General features: G+C 32.8%; 1 long non-coding RNA gene and 1 pseudogene across 1 annotated transcript in view; one reads left to right on the top strand and one right to left on the bottom strand.

Moving 5' to 3' along the window:
* Nucleotides 1–13,600, bottom strand: part of LOC140855708 (uncharacterized) — a 50,525-nt gene that overhangs the window by 24,061 nt on the left and 12,864 nt on the right. The gene's annotated exons all lie outside the window — the stretch shown is intronic.
* LOC105055258 (protein NRT1/ PTR FAMILY 2.10-like) overlaps nucleotides 11,894–13,600 on the top strand; it is an 8,708-nt pseudogene continuing 7,001 nt past the window's right edge.

Raw genomic sequence — 13,600 nt, forward strand, 5'->3', positions numbered from 1 at the left:
ATCATAATGCTTATGATAATGGTCCCATTATTATGTCATATGAATGACACTTCTGTTTACTTTAATTTTGATAAAAGTCAACCATAATATATACAAACAATAATTAAACAGAAGTAATAGCAATCATCAAACTATTAAAAAATCTCAAAATAAGTATTTATTACAATTAAACATTCTAATGATAAATATCCATAACTATTATATGCTCTTTGAAAACTTTGGGTATTAAATTTTTTGTCAAATGGTCAGTTATCATACAAGTAGTACCAATAAAATCAATAGACAACTGATGATTACTAATTCTCTCATTCATAGTAAGATACTTAACATTAATGTACTTGTTTGCATTGGTCATCTTACTACTATTAGAGAAAGAAACTATGACAGAATTATCATAATAAATTTTTAGTGGTTTGAAAATAGAATCTACAACTCTAAGCTCTGAGATGAATTTGCTCAACCATAGAGCATATGAGAAAGCATCATAGCAGCTTATATATTTAGCTTCCATAGTAGAGCAGGCAATAATGTGCTATTTTGTACTCCTCCATGAAATTACTCTACCAGTCAACAGAAAGATGTAACCTAATGCGAATTTTCTACTATCAAGGCAATCAGCATAATCTGCATCTGAATAATCGATCATCTCTAACTGATCAATCATCCTATAAGTGAGCACATAATCCTTAGTCCCCTAAAGATACCGCATCACCTTCTTGGTAGTTTTCTAGTGGTCCATACCTAGATCATTCTGATGTCTACCAAGCATTTTCAAAAAAAATTGATATCAGGATGAGTACATATTTAAGCATACATCAGACTACCGACTATAGATACATAGGGTATATCCTCCATCTGATTTTTTTAAATCTCACTATTGGGATACTCAAATTTACTAAATTTATCATCCTTAATAATTGACACTTCACTTGACACTACAAGAATCTAGACTATTAGTGACAGCTAGTTGCTATCACTAATAGTCCACTTACCGTCGTTAATTCTATCGTAATAGTCAATTTAAAAAAATTTGATTGCTAAATATTTTTATTAGTGATAAAAATCTAATCCATCACTAATAAGACTATTAGCATCGACTTTAGTGATGAAAAAATTCCATCATTAATTATTTTTAATTTTTAAATTAAATTATTAAAAAAATTAAAGAAACTATTAACGATAGTATTTTCATGGCTAATACTGTCACTAATAATTATTAGCGACCAATAATACTGTCTCTAATTTTTTTTAATTTTTATATTAAATAATTTTTTAAAAAATATTAATAATGGTACTATCCGATACTAATACCATTGCTAATAATTAATTTTATTTTTTAATAAAATTAATAATAATATTTTTTAAAAAAATATATTTTAATTAATCATGATGAATTAGGGTTCCTAATACCTGTTATAATTAAAATCCAAAGATAATATGATAATCAAAAATTAAAACTAATTATATTATATTAAAAATATAAGTTATATAATTTTTTTACAAGCAATATCAAAAAAAATAATACATTAAAAAAAATCAGGTCGATCCTCCTTGTCATCTGCCTCCTCCTCCACCTACTCCTCTCCAACAACTGATGGATGAGAGTCGAATATCCTAACATCCTGTAATAAAAAAAATAATATTAGTAAGTTTTGATATGGAGGTATATCTTTTGACACATTCTTTTGATTCTCAAACAGATTATTTTTATATATTTTATTCGATAATACAGAGCTATAGACACCTCTGACCCATCAGTTAGATGGTTAGATTGAATTTTTAGCTTCTAGATCTCCTTCTCAGACTCAAACCTAAATATATAAAATTTTTAAATATAAAAACTTAAAATAAATAAAAAAAATTAGTAATATAATTACTTGATGTGATGGCTGAGGTGACGAGCCCAGCCAGTCGCACTGCGGATCTCGAAGAAGCTCCATGACTGTATCACGGATGGCTTTTAAGAGGCTCTGAGGTTACTGACTTAGAAGCCTCTACACGACCTCCTCCATGTGCGCATCACTCCAGATCTGGGACATCGAGGCCCGTGAGAACACCGAAAGGTATCGAGCCGATGGAGGATCGAAGCTGTGGCCGAATCCTATGATCTGGCTCCTACTCACCCACCTGATGGCACTGAGCCATCCCTCAAGGTCAAGGGGGGCTGAGAAGATGGATCATTACCATATCTCTCAGCAACATACGCCGCGTAATGCATTTGCACAGTTTAAAAATAAATTAATTTTAATATAAAAATCAAATCCTGTAACAACTTAATTAGTAAATAAAGTTTGAAGTTCTTACCATAATCTGTCGTGATATAGAATCTAAATAGTCACCAGTCCTCTTAAACTGATGTGTGGCCCACCACAACTGTAGCTGGTCTGGTAGACGACGAAGCTGCCATATCTACAATAAATAAATAATAAAATTAAATTAATTAAAATATACATATAAAAATTTTTACAGTTCTAATGAAGAATTTTGGTATAGATTTTTTATCAATCTATCGACCACAATATGTGTGTTGATGGAGCCACCCGTGTGCCTGATCGAATCCTGCTAGATAGCTCGATTCTGTCGGACCCTCTACCACCTATCGACATACTCCTCGTTGCTCCACTGGTCATTAAGGGCCACCCATACGTCCATCTGCATTCAATGATCTCTGTAGGATTTTCAGTCCGATGGTGATTGAGAATCGAAATGCTTGATGGTGAACTATCGTAGGCTATGTAGTCCATCTCGAAACCTATGTATGGCCATCTACTCGAAGATCGGATGGCCAACCTCTTCATCCTAAGGAGATGAGAATCGGTAGTAGTCCTACAAGTAGAAGCAAGCATGTATTAATAAATAGAATACAAATCTATCATAAATTATTAAATTAAACATCTTTAACTTATCAAAAATATCTCCTAGGTTGCATCACATGCCCCCAATGGCCAACTAGAGAACATGTCCACCGGCCCCAACACTAATCATCAGATGATCCTGATAACCATACGAGGTATGAAGCTTCCTTTAAATGTGCTATAAAATTAATTTTGATCAATAAATATTAGACTCTACAATGGCTAAATTTTAAACATATTCAGTAAAGATATAGTACTTACGAGCGGCTTTGAATATGGATGAGCTCTCTATCCTCCGACTGAGTTAGAGGTGCCGTGAGCTGGGCAGATCCTCTACCACGTCTCTATGTTTGAGAGCCAGTTGCTACTATGTGTGACTTCGGATCACTAGTGACCCCCTGTCATCCGAACCCAAAAATATCAAGACATCATAAAAAATGTTATATTAGATAATAAAGGATAAAATTACATAAAAAAATAACTAAAGTATTAGAATTTACTACATAGCATGTGTGCTGCAGAATCATACGAGCTGGTTGCATGAGAGCTCTCTCCTCCAGAGCTCCCTCAACTGTAACCGTTGCAATCTTGAAAAAACATGATTTATAATCTCTAAAAATAAAAATAACTATGTATCATATTATATTAACTATGCGCTAGAATAAAATAACTATGTATCATATTTATTTAACTATATATCATGATACCTTAACTTTGTACTACGTTCATCAAAGTAACGTGCATAATTTATAACTAAAGAAAAAATGAGTAATATTAGTTTGAAACGTAAATCAGAAAAAAGATATCTGACTGCATCAATAGGATACTTCTGCCCAGATCTTGATGATGTATGATTTCAGTTCCCTTTTGAGTATCCTAGTTTCTGCAAGAAGTAGTTCTTCTTCGATGAAAGATAACTTGTCACAAGTATTTGTCATCCGATGGAGTTTGAATTCTATCTTTGTAGCCATATAGACCAACATATTATCATGTACTGCTGGATGAAAAATATTTTTCTGCTGATACATCATAGATGCTAACTAATAATCTTACATAATATCAATCTCTCTGATGAAGGATCGACATCAATTAACGGGTCTAGTGATAGGTCTACTGTGGTGCATCATCTACTGTAGATTAAGGACAATGTTACTAGAGGCATCAAGTTGATCTAGTAAAAATAAATAAATATTTAGGCAAGTGGAGCCCCAGTCCATGAATTTCTAGATTTGTAGGATTCCAAAACAACTACTATTTGTAGGGGGGTTTTTAAGGGAAGGTAAGTTCTAGTCTATAGTGTACCAGCAAGTTGCTGCTTCAGGGCTGATGACCTCCCAAAGGGAGAAAAAAAGATGTAGAACTTTGAACATACAAAAGAAGAGATCAGTTCTCATTGCGTAACATCTTCTGTTGTCCTCGAAAATGGCAAGCAAAATCCATCGGCATCCATCAGGTCTGAGACATCACATGAGAATAAAAAAAAGAGCCCATAGTAATTTATAGAGCCATTCCCTTCAATATCCATTAATTAAGTTTGAATCATCATCAGAAAAAATAAGAAGACAACCATAAGAATATAGCAAGTAAAATCCATAGGCATCCATCAACTTTAAGACATCATATGGATAGAAGAAAAAGAGGTCAGTCCCTTCAATATCCATTTAACCTGGATCATCATCAGAAAAAATAAGAGGAAAACCATAAGAATATAGCAACCAAAATCCTTTGGCACCCAACAGCTTTAAGATATCATATGGGAAGAACAAAAAGAAGCTAGTCCCTTCAATATCCATTTAGTTTGGATCATCATCAGAAAAAGTAAGAAGGCAACCATAAGAATATAGCCATTGAAAAATAAGGCATTGCAAGTTCCTCTGCACCTTTAACCATGAGACAATACTAACCATCGTTAATATCGTCGCTAATACTCATAATAGTAGGCGCACTGGCACGAGGACAAGACTGCGGGGCAGGGGCCGTAGGGTCGGGATGGCAAGCAGGGGACGCACGATTAGGCCAATGAGGATGGGGCCATGGGGAGGCCGATAGGGCAGGGCCTTTGGGTCAAACCGACAGGGTCAGGGCGGCCGTGGGCAAGGTGGGGCCGAGGCGGTTGGCTAGGGGCTGCGACGTAGGAGGCACCAGTGGAGTTGGGGCGGCCACGGGCGAGGTGGGGCCGGGGTGGCGGGTGAGGTGGGGTTGGGGCAGCGACCAAAAGGCTGCGGCATAAGTGGCACCGATAGGGTTGGGGTCGGAGCAACCGCGGGCAAGGTGGGGTCGGGATGGCTGGCTCGGGGCCATAGCATAGGAGGCACCGGTGGAGTCGAGGTAGTCACGACCGAGGCAGCTGGCTCTTGGCAGCAGCATAGAAGGCATCAATGGAGTCGGGGCGGTCGTGGGCAAGGTGAGGTCGGGGTGGTGGACTCGGGGCTGTGGCGTAGGAGGCACTGGCGGGGTCGAAACATCGGGAAGGAGGATGCGCAGGGAGCAGGGAATACTGGAAAGGATGCACCAGGGAGGGGGGTCACCATCGGTCAGGAGAAAGCGCTAGCGATGTGGTGAAAAGCCAGAAAAGAGGAGAACAAGAAGAAATTCAAGGAAAGGAGAACGAGCACGAATTTTTTTTTCCTCCAGTGGGTCAGGGGTATTGTTTAGCCAGACTATTACCGACAGCAATGATGGCCATCGGTAATATGATTGGTATACCTCCGTTTTGCATGTCAGGGTATTAGCGATGGCATATTCCATCACTAATACCCATCCACCATAGCTAATACTATTAAAATTTTTAAAATATTAAATTTTAATATTAAATTTTTTAAAAATTTTTAAATAATATTTTTTTAAAATTATTAGCGACGGTATATTACTCCATCACTAATGCCATCTCTAATAATATTAAATTTTTTAATATTAAATTTTAATATTAAATTTTTTTTCCTTAGTCAATTTTTGGGTCGTTAAAAATTATTATTGGATTTTATTAAATTTTTTAACTTAATTAATTTATGGATCAAATTTTAATTGATTTAAATTAGATTTAATTTAATTAGGTTTGATTTAATTTGAGGCTAATTAAATTTTAATATTTTAAATAAAACTTGGATTCAAAACTTAATTGAATTAGGTTTGATAGGATTTCGAATTAGATTTTAATTGAATCCAAATTAAAAACTATTTTTTTCTAATTAATTTAAATCAAATTAAATTTAATTAGATATGACTTAATTTGAAGATAATTAGATTTTACAATCTAAGTAGGACTTAGATTCAAAGACTAATTAAATTAAAATTGACAAAATTTTGAATTGGATTCGAATCGAATCCAAATTGAAAATTATTTTTTTTTATTTAAATTAGATTTAATTTAAGTAAACTTCACTCAATTTAAGGCTAATTAGATTTTATAGTCCAAGTAGAACTTGAATTCAAAGTCTAATTGAAAGGTTTGATAAGATTTCAAATTAGATTCAAATTGGATTCGAATTGAATTCAAATTGAATCATAGATTTAGTATTAATTGATTTAAATCAGATTTGATTTGATTAGATTTGACTTAATTTGAGACTAATAAGATTTTATAATCCAAGTAGGACTTAGATTCAAAGTCTAATTGAATTGATTTGATAAAATTTCAAATTAGATTCAAATCGAGTTCGAGTTGGATTCAAATTGAATCATGGTTCAAGTCCTAATTAATTTAAATTAGATTTGATTTAAGTAGGCTTAACTTAATTTGAGGTTAATTGGATTTTATAATCTAAGTAGGACTTAGATTCAAAGCCTAATTGAATTAGGTTTGATAGGATTTCAAATTGGATGTGAATCGGATTTGAATTGGATTCGATTTGAACCTAAACTGAAAATTATTTTCTCCTAATTGATTTCAATCAAATTAAATTTAATTAGGCTTGAGTTAATTTGAGGGTGATTAGGTTTTACAATTTAATTAAGACTTAGATTCAAAGTCTAATTAAATTAGGTTTGACAGGATTTTGAATTCAATTCGAATCGGATTCGAATTAAATTCGAATTAAATCTAAATTAAAAATTATTTTTTTAATTAATTTAAATTTGATTAAATTTAATTAAATTTGATTTAAATTAAAAATAATTAGATTTTATAATCCAAGTAGGATTTGGATTCAAAGTCTCATTGAGTTAAGTTTGACAAGATTTCAAATTGAATTCAAATCAGATTCGAATTGAATTCGAATTGAACTTAAATTGAAAACTATTTTTTTAACTGATTTAAATTAGATTTAATTTAAGTAGGCTTATCTTGATTTAAGGCTATTTAGATTTTATAATCCAAGTAGGACTTAGATTTAAAGTCTAACTGAATTAAGTTTGATAAGATTTTGAATTAGATTCGAATTAGATTCAAATTGGATTCGAATTAAACTCAAATTGAAAACTATTTTTCTTTAATTAATTTAAATCAGATTAAATTCAATTAAGCTACATTTAATTTTAGAATAATAGAGATTTATAATCCAATTAGGATATAGATTCAAAGTCTAATTAAATTAGATTTGATAAAATTTTGAATTGGATCCAAATCGGATTCGAATTGAATTTAAATTGAATCCAAATTAAAAATTATTTTTTTTAATTGATTTAAATTAGATTTAATTTAATTAGATTTGAATCAATTTTAAATTAGATTCAATTTGAATCCAAATCATTTTTAGATTATTAGCGATAGAAAAGTATCTCCGTCGCTAATTCCACTACAACAAAATAAGTTATTAGCGATGAAAAGTTTTCATCACTAACAATCTATTTTCATCACCAATAATTATTAGCGATAAAATATTCATTGCTAAATATTCATCGTAAATAATCACGTCGTTGATAATATTTTATGATGAAAAAATATTTCATCACTAATAAATGATATTTACGATGAATAATTTTTATCATTAAAATATTTTTATCAAAAAATTTTAATCATAAAAAAAGTATTTGTGATGAATTATAATGTCACTAAAAAATAAAACATTAATAGGGATGAAGACTTTTTGCCAATATTAATTTAATTAAAATATTTTTTGAAATAAATTTTTTTAAAAACTTTTAGCGATGAAAAATTTTCATCGCAAAAAATATTTTTTACGATAAAAATTTTTCATCATTATTAATTTAATAAAAAAAATTTAAAAAAATAAAATTAAATAATATTAGTGGCAAAAATCTTTTGTCATAAATAAGGTAATTTTTGATAAAAATTTTTATCACTAATAACTACTTGCGATGAATAATTATTTATCGCTATTAATTATATGTAAAATTCTAATAATTTTATATTTATTAAAAAATTAAATTATCATACAAAAATATTTTTGGTGATCAATATTTCATCAAAAATAATTTCATCACTAATAATTTAATCATATTTTTTAAAAAAATAATTTATGAATATAATTTTTAATTTATATCTATAATATTTTTTATAAATTAAAAAAATAAAAATAAAAAATTTATATAATAAATAAATAAATTTTATTATTTTATTATATTAAATTAAAATTATAAAAAAATTTAAATAAAAATAAAAAAATATATGAAGAAGCCGTCAAATGTTAGCATCTGGAGAACGAGCTGGGGAAGGAGAGCGCTCGAAAGAGCTCAGACCAGCCTATTGCTGTCTTATCAACTGTATCGTCTGCTCTATCTGTGCCATCCACTCCATCATCTGAATCTGAAGCTGCTGATACTCGTCGACGTATGCAACCAACTCTTGAGCTCGTTGCTCAGCCTGCTGTCGATCCACAACAGCCTACCTCTGCACCTCCGTCAGTCGAGCCTCGCATGCAGAATGGATGTCAGTCCTAGATGAGCGTGACAATGAGGGAGCAGTGATCCCATACCCTAGACCCCTAACATAATAAGATCTCGTACCAAGCATCTGATCACAGATCTCATCATCTATAGGTGCGATCGAGCCCTCAGGAGTAGACTGGGATCTCATGTTTGTCATACAGTCCTGAAAATTAAAGTTATAGCTATTTTTATTTTATAATAAAAATCAGACTATGAATGAAAAATAATTGAAAAAACTTACAAAAAAACTCCTGGCTCCCCATCGTCCACTCCCCTGACTGTCGCTGGTAGATCCGCTGGTAGATATCAATCCTACCAGAAAGCTCGTCACTCTCAACATCTCTCTGTAATTTGAGAATTAATTAAAAAAATTTTAAATAATTATAGAATTATATGCTAATTAAAAATTTAAAATTATCTACCATGTGCTCCATGTGATGAACAAACGATCTCAAACCCTCATAATGCGGTACGATCTGTATCGTCCGATTCATGGCGTTCTAGACACATCTTCTCTATACAGTTACTAATCAAATTAATAGATAACAAATTTAATTTAAGAATAAATAATTTAATCATTAAACTCTAAAAAAAGAAGAAGTTTAGATGTGTAACCTGATATGTCGGATCCTCGTAATACCGGTATATGACAGTCCAATCATCCATAGTGACACTGTCATAGGGCTGCTGTCACGCTGCCTCCTCCCTATGATCCTGCACCACATGGTACCAATGCTGATGCATGTGATGGCGATAATCTCAGAAACGCAATGATAAATGAGTGTCCATGGCTCGCCTCACACAATCCTCCTCAACATTAATGATGTCGAATACACCCTATCAATAACAAATATTAGAAGAATACTATACAAATTAAATATTCATAATATAATTTATTTTACCTGTAAGTGGGTGTACAAAATCTCTCCCTGAGTCGGTAAAATATGATGCCATTCGAAGAGCGTCACGGGGGCATAGCTGTAGCATATGATGCCCAACTTAGTCTATCACAGCTCGCACCATCCCCTAATAGGCCTAGTGTAGCTGGCTGGTATCTCGATATGGAGATGCTATCCCAAGTGCTTGCATCTCCAATGCTCTAGAATGAGGTTCTTTGATGGACCTCGCCCTCGCCTCACTACAGATGAAGATTGGCCTGAAACAACAATAAATAAATCATTAGAATGATAGCTATCCAAATAAAAGAATCAAATTTTATTATATAAAAAATATAATAATACCACTCAGATCCATCTCACTGGGACCCACCTCACTGGGATCTGTCGGTGCAGGACCCTCTGATAATGGAGCTGGTGCGGCAATGGAGATCGGTAAAGGCGCCTCAACCTTCGGGCTAGATTGTGAACTCGAACGTCGTCATCTGTCTCCTGGTGCCATATCTGCAATAATTAACATATAAATAAATATAATATTAAATAATAATAATAATAATAAATAAATAATATTCTAACGAATATAATTATATCGCATACCATTATTGCAAGAGAAGATTGAATGAAGAATATAGATCTACTCATCAATATTTGTATCTTCCTCGATGTGTAGATCCTCCTCCGAAATACAATAATCGATATATGTGTCATTTTCTATTTTATCATCATTTATGAACTGATCGTCGTCCTCCGACTCATCAAGATTAAATACAAAATTAGCTTCAACTTCATTGGACGGCAGATCAGCCCTATTCAAAGGTGCCGTTACAAGTTCTCCATCAACCAAAAGCTTAGCTAATATTTGTTCTTCTTGCTGAAAAGCTTTCTCTTCATATAAATCTGAATTTTTATCCATCTCTAATCGGGTTAGTATGTCATATACGTCAATTACCTCGATACTTTAGATTCTTCAAATATATTACTTGTTTCACTTGAGTTGCTAATATATACGGCTCATTTTGGTACCATGTTTGTGCAAAATTTACACTGATAAAGTGTGAATCGATATGAATACCAATTTTTTTATTATAATATCTCACCATTCACATTGAAATAAGAATATAGAATTACTAGACCCATACTTTAGTCTATGATACCTACCAGTACACCATAATAATCAATCTCTTCTTCTCCTTCATATCCTATTATAGCAATCCCACTATTCTAGGTCCGTCGTTGCATCTCAAGCTTTCTTGTGTGAAATCTCATTCCTCCAATGATACAAGATGCATAGTAATTAACCCTTTGATCGGGATCACATGCTAAATCATACAACTCATCAGTCACACCCACTTCTTTATTGAAATACTTATGTTTCATCTACACCATAACATAAAAAATTATATTGGTTCAAATAATATTATTTATAATTAAATAAATAACAGATCACTAATACAACTTACAAAATCACCAAACTATTTTGCAAATTCTCTCCTATGTCGATCATCGACATCCGTATTATTCTCTCTATATAGTATACTCTTGTGCTAACTTCAACAAGTAATGATTTTTAGTTTTACATCGACATAAAAAATTTACTTAAAACATTAAACATGCATTTAACTACCATCTTTGAATATACATTCAAAGATGAATTTTTAATTTATCAAAAAAGAATAACTCCATATTAAAATTTTTTCATCAAAAATTTCAATAGAGTTTTCTCTGAAATAGAAATATATTTTGAATTTAATTATAATTTTAGCAGCATACAAAATAGCACATAAAATAATTAAATTGTAATAAGTAACAGTAATATGCATTGTGTTAGTAAAAAAATAATTAATCAAATAATTAAATAATTTCAACAGTAATATAAAAAAATAATATGTAATAAATATAATTAATCAAATAATTTTTTTGACCCCATCTCCCTCGGTCGCCCCCTCCCCGACCCCATCCCCGCCGGCCCCGGCCTCATCCCCGTCAGTTCGACCCCATCCCTGCCGGCCCCATCCCCACCGGCCCCAGCCTCATCCCTACTGACCCGGCCTGGCCCCATTCCCATCGACTCGGCCCGGCCCGGTCCCATCCCCATCAGCCCCTCGATGGCTCAAGAAAACACCAAAGAAAAAATACTTACCGACGGCGGATGCAGGTGTCGCTGGCCTGGCCTGACCCAACCCCATCCCCACCGGCCCCAGCCCGCACCGCCGGCCCGGCCCGACCCCATCCCTGCAGGCCCTGGCCTCATCCCCGCCGACTCGACCCCATCCCCAGTGGCTCGAGAAAACACCAAAAAAAAAAAAAAAAAACTTAATGACGGCGGACGCAGGCACCGTAGGCTCGGCACAACCTGGCCCCATCCTCGCCAGCCCCAACCCTATCCCCGCCGGCCCAGCCCGGGCCATCTCCATCGACCCCCCGGTGGCTCGAGAAAACTCCAAAAAAAAATTTACCAATGGTAGATGCAGGCGCCACTGGCCCGACCCGACCCAGCCCCATCCCTGCCGGCCCGGCCCGGCCCCATCCTCGTTGACGTCTCCCCCATCCCTGATGGCCCATCGGTGGCTCGAGAAAACACCAAAAAAAAAAAACCTTACCTTACTGGCGGACAGCGACGGTGACGGACGGAGATGGAGACGACGACGACGGACGGCGATGACAGAGGACGCGACAGTGACCGAACGATGGATGTGGCGGGGAGAGGGGGGAGAGCATAGAGGGGGAGGGGGGGACCAGTTTCGCACGAAATCGGGGGGGAGGGGAAGAAAATGAGTTTCAGGATGGGACTTGACGGGATGTGACCTATTAGTGATAAAAATTTTCATCGCTAATAATTTATTTTTACCACTAATAATTACATAAAAAATATTATTTACGATGAAAAAAAAATTTCATCGCTAATAATGTTCTTAACGATAGAAAAAATTTTCGTCGCTAATAGTTCCCATCAAAAAAATATATATTTCCTGCTAAAAAAATTTTTCCACCAAAAAAAGATTATTTGTGACGAAAACCTTTGCGTCGTTAATTATATTAATAATTTTTATTTGTGACATAAATATTATTTTTATCATAAATAAGATAATTATTTATGATGAAAAATTACATCACAAATAATCTTTAATATTCAAAATTTTAAAATTTTTTTATTTTTTTAAATATTAGTGACAAAAATTTTTAGTTGTAAATAACAAATATTTATGATGAAAAATCACTTTTCATCGTAAACACTTGTATTATTTATGATGAAAAGTTTTTCATCGATAATATTTAAAAATTTAAAATTAAAATAATATTTTATTATTTATGATAAAAATAATCATCACAAATAAATTATATTTATGATGAAATTTTTTTCATCACTAATATTATTTATTTATGATAAAAATATAATATCATCGTAAATAGTTTTTTTTTAGCAATGAAAATTTTAAAACATCATAAATAGTATTATTTATGATAAAAAAAAAATTTGTTACAAAAAAAATTATCATAAAAACTCTCTTTTCTTGTAGTATTCCATCACTAATAATTTTTCAAAAAAAATTATTTTTTTAAATTATCAATTTTTTTAAAAAATTATTAGCAATGATAAGATTTTTATCGCTAATAACACAAATTTACCATCGCTACTAGTTATTTTATATTTAAATATTATAAAAAATTTAAAAATTTTAAACATTAAAATCATTGCTAATACTATTAGCAACAATAAGATTTTTGATCAATTTTATAGTGGCTAAAAGGTATTATTAGTGATAGAATTTTTTTCATCACTAATACCATCACTAATATTCAATATTCTTGTAGTGTGATGTGTAGTCTGACATTTCAAACCTTTTTAGAATCTTAGTAATATAATTTCTCTGAGATAAACAAAGTAATCTTTTATTCCTATCGCGATGGATTTCTATACCAAGAATGTAAGAAGCATCTTTTGTATCTTCATGTCAAAATATTCAGAAAGGAAACTTTTAGTTTCATACAAGAGATCTAAATCATTGCTAGCTAGTAAGATAT

Source organism: Elaeis guineensis, chromosome 2 (genome assembly GCF_000442705.2).
Source record: "Elaeis guineensis isolate ETL-2024a chromosome 2, EG11, whole genome shotgun sequence".
NCBI classification, from domain to species: Eukaryota; Viridiplantae; Streptophyta; class Magnoliopsida; order Arecales; family Arecaceae; genus Elaeis; species Elaeis guineensis.